The sequence below is a fragment of the Vigna unguiculata genome, chromosome 1, assembly GCF_037176805.1.
Source record: "Vigna unguiculata cultivar grain cowpea cultivar isolate G323 ecotype 2 chromosome 1, ASM3717680v1, whole genome shotgun sequence".
Classification (NCBI taxonomy): Eukaryota; Viridiplantae; Streptophyta; class Magnoliopsida; order Fabales; family Fabaceae; genus Vigna; species Vigna unguiculata.
The window spans coordinates 23,791,569-23,797,073 of NC_140792.1; the positions used below are offsets into that span (position 1 = coordinate 23,791,569).

General features: G+C 36.9%; 1 pseudogene; it reads right to left on the bottom strand.

Moving 5' to 3' along the window:
* Positions 1-3,748: 3,748 nt before the first annotated feature.
* On the bottom strand, positions 3,749-5,124 carry LOC146888792 (uncharacterized; annotated as a pseudogene).
* Between the last annotated feature and the right edge of the window lie 381 nt (positions 5,125-5,505).

The following is a 5,505-nucleotide window of genomic DNA, read 5'->3' on the forward strand; positions in this document are numbered from 1 at the left end:
AGAAATACTGCATGACACAATAAAAAAATAATTTTGCGAACCTGAACGGAAGATCAGACTTACAATAGTTGCGTTGGAACACTAAGAAGCACGTGGGGGTGGCGATTGATGGTGAGTGGGTTTTTTTTATGTGCGAGGGTTAAAAGAGAATGTGTGCTTAGAGTGAGAGAGGGCTCTAGAAATTTTTGAGAGAGAAAACCCATTTTCTTCTCTTTCTGATGGGTTTATATACACAACATTATAAATCTAATGTAATCTTGTAATAAATGTCTGCTTTAACTACAACGAGTTTTAAAAGGCAAGAACTGGTCTTAAAATTATTACAAAATGAGAATCAAATCATATAAAAAACAGAGCACAAAATCAAACGTGATCAGCAAAATTAATTTTAATTAGTAAAAGAGATATTGTTTTGAATTATATTAATATTTCTCTATCTAGAAAAAAGGTGTCATAAAATCAGAGCACAAAATCAGAGTAAATAATTCTAAATATTAGAACATATTTTGTTTATAATTATTAGACTAACTTCTTAATCTGGAGCAGAAACGACAAAGCATAGAGTGGGGGTGTGAAAATTAAATTTTGGGCTACCATTAGTTGCAAGAAAAACGGTGTGGGTGTATAGAGTATTTAGGGCTAAAATAGAAACAAAGCCTCAAAAGAAAATACATACAAGATTAAAACAAAGTTTTTTTTTTCTTTTTATTTATTTATTTATTATTATTATTATTATCCTGTTATTGTTATTATTTAGACAAAGCAATAAAAACCAAAGAGAAAACTTTTTTATTTTTTTATTTTTTTATATTTTTTTATGCCTTCTTTGGAAAAAACAAATTATTATTATTATTTATTCTATTATTTATTTAGCCGGACGAAATTGGGTGTTAACAGCTGCCCCTCTTTACTTAGATTTCGCTTGATAATATGAGAATTTTACATTTTCATATTCTCAAAGAAATATAAGTAAAGATAAAGACACTAATTTCGTCCGGTTTCAAAAGAAACATAGGTGAAACATGAAATCAAAGGTCACAAATCGACAACCACACTTCCAAAGGATTCAATGACCATTACCACGTAGAGGGCCTTGATCCAGAAAGTAAAAAACTTTTTGTAAACTAAAACCTTTTGAGAAAGATTAGACCAATCCCGAGTAGAAGGTCTACATCTAAAGGATTTGGTGACCATTACCACGTAGAGGGCCTGATACCAAAACATATACTTTTTGCCGATAAAAATTTCTTTTTGAAAAGATTAGACCAATCCCGAGGAGAGGGTCTACATCTAAAGGATTCAGCGACCATTACCACGTAGAGGGCCTCGATCCAAAAACAAAAAACTCATTGTAAACTAAAACTTTTTTGAAAAAGATTAGACCAATCCCAAGGAGAGGGTCTACATCTAAAGGATTCGGAGACCATTACCACGTAGAGGGCCTCGATCCAGAAACATAAACTCTTTGTAAACTAAAACTTTTTGAGAAAGATTAGACCAATCTCGAGGAGAGGGTCTACATCCAAAGGATTCGGTGACTATTACCACGTAGAGGGCCCCGATCCCAAAACATATACTTTTTGCAAATATAATTTTTTGAAAAAGATTAGACCAATCCCAAGGAGAGGGTCTACATCTAAAGGATTCGGAGACCATTACCACGTAGAGGGCCTCGATCCAAAAACATAAACTCTTTGTAAACTAAAACTTTTTGAGAAAGATTAGACCCATGCCGAGGAGAGGGTCTACATCCAAAGGATTCGGTGACCATTACCACGTAGAGGGCCCCGATCCCAAAACATATACTTTTTGCAAACTAAAACTTTTTGAAAAAGATTAGACCAATCCCAAGGAGATGGTCTACATCTAAAGGATTCGGAGACCATTACCACATAGAAGGCCTCGATCCAAAAACATAAACTCTTTGTAAACTAAAACTTTTTGAGAAAGATTAGACCCATCCCGAGGAGAGGGTCTACATCCAAAGGATTCGATGACCATTACCACGTAGAGGGCCCCAATCCCAAAACATATACTTTTTGCAAATATAATTTCTTTTTGAAAAGATTAGACCAATCCCGAGGAGAGGGTCTACATTCAAAGGAAAACCTGCATAGTGATTTAAGCATAGACAAACACAACATGAATGCTTTTTGGAAAAGACGTAAACTGAGCCCAACTGAAAACCTGCCCCTGTGGGCCCTTATTTCCTTTTCGAACTTTTCAAAATATGTTTTGATGATAAAAAAAAGGTATGATGTGATGAGGGTGCATGAATGCATGGATGCACAAAACCCGTACTTTTCCTTCCTTTCCTTTCATCATTTTTTATATTGTATTTCTTTTGGCCACCACGACACCCTTTAGGAGCTAGTATGCATCTAGTGAATATACCCATGATGTTTTCTTGACACAAATATACATTTTTACTATATTTTTAATTACCAACTCAGTGTGACACTTTTACAACACATTTATGAAAACCCAAATGATATATTTTTTATCAAATAAAACGAAATACAAAAAATCTTGAAAACAAAGTTGATATCCTTAGTTGCATCCTCTATTATGGAATCATCATGCATAAAATTTTTTAACTGCATCAGAGTTGACTAGCAATGGTAACTCCTCCCCATCCATCCTTATGAGAATTAGTGCCCCACCAGAGAATGCTTTCTTCACCACATACGGGCCTTCATAATTTGGAGTCCATTTGCTTCTATGGTCCTTTTGTATAGGTAAGATTTTTTTTTAAAACTAGATCGCCTTCATGGAACTCTCTGAGATGCACCTTTTTGCCAAACTTTTTTTCATTCTTCTTTGGTATAATTGTCCGTGACACACCATAGTTAACCTTTTTTCCACAATGAGGTTAAGTTGGTCAAGTCTAGCTTGAACCCCATTCTGCTTCTTCTATTTGGGTTTCCACTAATACTCGCAAGGATGAGATTTTCACCTCAAATAGGAGTACTGCTTGCTTCCATTCCATATACTAGAGAGAAAGGTGTTGCCCTAGTTGAAGTATGTATTGACGTACAATATCCATACAAAGCAAAAGGAAGCATCTCATGCCAATCCTTAAACATGACCAACAACTTTTATGTAATCTTCTTTGTATTTTTATAAACAGCCTCAATTGCCCCATTCATCTTTAGATAGTAAGGAGAAGGTCCTTAGTCATCCTCATTATCATCTTCCATATTATCAACAGAGTGCTCAAAATCAGGAATATCGACATTAAAATATTTTTAAAACATTCATCATCATATTTGCATCATTTAAGTTTATAAAACGAATAAATAAAACAAAAACGATCAAAAACAGATTATAAATGTTTTGTATTGTCACACTAAGCATAAAAAGAAAAGTAAGTCATTTCGTAAAGTCCCTCAGGGTAAAGCAAAAGGATAAACTAAAAGAATTACATTTTCTTCAAATTAAACATCACGGGTAATTCGTTATCTCTCAAATATTCAACTATATGTCTAGAGGACAGGACCGCACAAAGTCTAAGCTCTCCAATCCATTTCCATCCTCGATGGGTGATATCTGACAAGCGTTAATCCATCTAACACTGCGGAAGCTCTCTTTAATGTCACTGATGCAAATCTTCCCTTTCTTTCGTTCTCGTCCTTCTATGCAAGCTAGGCCTAGCTCATTCTTTTCTTATACCAGCCTCCTCTTGTCATCTTTGTCCCCACAACATACTTGCACGAAGTTCTTGTCGATTAAATTTTTTAGAAAATTTTCAAACCTTTTGCACCGCCTCGATGGAATGTTCAGCACCTAGATGGAACCCGCATGCATCCCTTAATTTATATTCACCTTCCAATAATCCTACTGTTAGTAGTGTCTCAAAAATAAACCTTCGTGAACTCTTAATTTCGCTCACATTCCTCACCAACTGGTGTCCCTCGACATCAATAGCATTTATTGAAGCATTATCATGCCCAGAGAGGGAATTGACCTTAAAGTGGGGTTTATTCTCTTGAAATTTTAACCACCCTGAGTCGATTAAAGCTTGGACTTTGTGTTTGTAAGACAAACATTTCTCAGTAGAGTGACCAATGGCTCCCCCGTGATAATCACATGTGGCATTTACATCAAAATACTTAGGGTATGGTGGCTCTAAAGGCTTCATCGGCCAGATAGCTACCAAAGCATTACGGAGTAGATCCGACAATAACTCTGTGTAAGTCACAGGAATAGGAGTGAAATGAATATAATTCTTTTCTTGATTCCTTCTAGGACTAGTGATTTGCCCCAAGACTGGTTGGGATTTGTGTTAGCCTCAGTTTTCCAAGTATTATTTGAGGCATGTTGTGATTGATAGGATCCCTGTTGTGGAGATTGTGCTTGGTAAGCAGGAGTTTGATTTTCCCACCTAGGTATTGTTGATGTTGCGTGTACCTCTACTTCCATCTTCTTCCCAAGATTGAAATCGGGCTTTTTAGGAGTTGTAGCTGCAAGCGGGCTATATGTAATTTTTCCATTTTTTAGCCCAATCTCTATCCTTTCACCTATGATGATGATATCAGCGAAAATTGAAGATACATTCCCTACCATGTGTTCATAGAATGGTGGTTGTAACGTGCTCACAAACATTGCCACCATTTCCTTATCATGAAGAGGAGGCTCCACCTGAGCAGCAAGCTCTCTCCATCGTTGTGCATACTCCTTAAATGATTCAGCATCCCTTTTGGCCATGTTTTGTAATTGCAACTGATCTGGCGCAATATCCATGTTATACTTGTACTATTTCAAAAAGGCGTCTACCAAATCCATCCAAGAACGAATGTGAGACGCTTCCAAGTGTGTATACCAATTCAATGCTACCCCAGCCAAACTATCTTGGAAGAAGTGGATTAGCAATTTGTCATCATAAGCATAGGCAGCCATCTTTCGACAATACATGGTTAGATGGCTTCTAGGGCATGTGGTACCTTGGTACTTTTCAAACTCCGGAACTTTAAACTTGTGAGGTATTTTGACATCACCAACTAGGCTTAAACCGGCAATATCGCCAAACCCATAGTTTCCACCTCCCTCAATAGCTCGTAGTCGTTCTTCTAAAATTTCCAACTTAGTTTTGGTTCCCTCAACATCAACGGATACAGCTTGCATAGTAGGGTGTGGTGTAATCTTGCCCAAAGAGTCATCATCGACAGTTGTGTTTAAAGGCTTAGGTATTACAGTCACTCGTGGTTCTGCAAAGGTAGTCCCTTATTTCCTTGGAGTATTGATTGGGAATGAGAAGGAAGCATGTTCAGCCTCTGAATAATCTCGATGGCAATCTGTACGTTGGAAAAGCAATAGGAGCGTCGTTAGTGCTTTTCTCACCCTTTGCTGATGAAGCTTCTCCTGAGGCCTTTAAGGACTTCAAGGCCTCCAAGATTTGACCTACTTGGTCCTTTAGTTGACTGATATCTGCTTTTATTATCTCTTGTGCGATTTCCCAGTCCTCCATGCTTTTACTATTTGCTCACGTCCTGTAAGGGTGCCTTG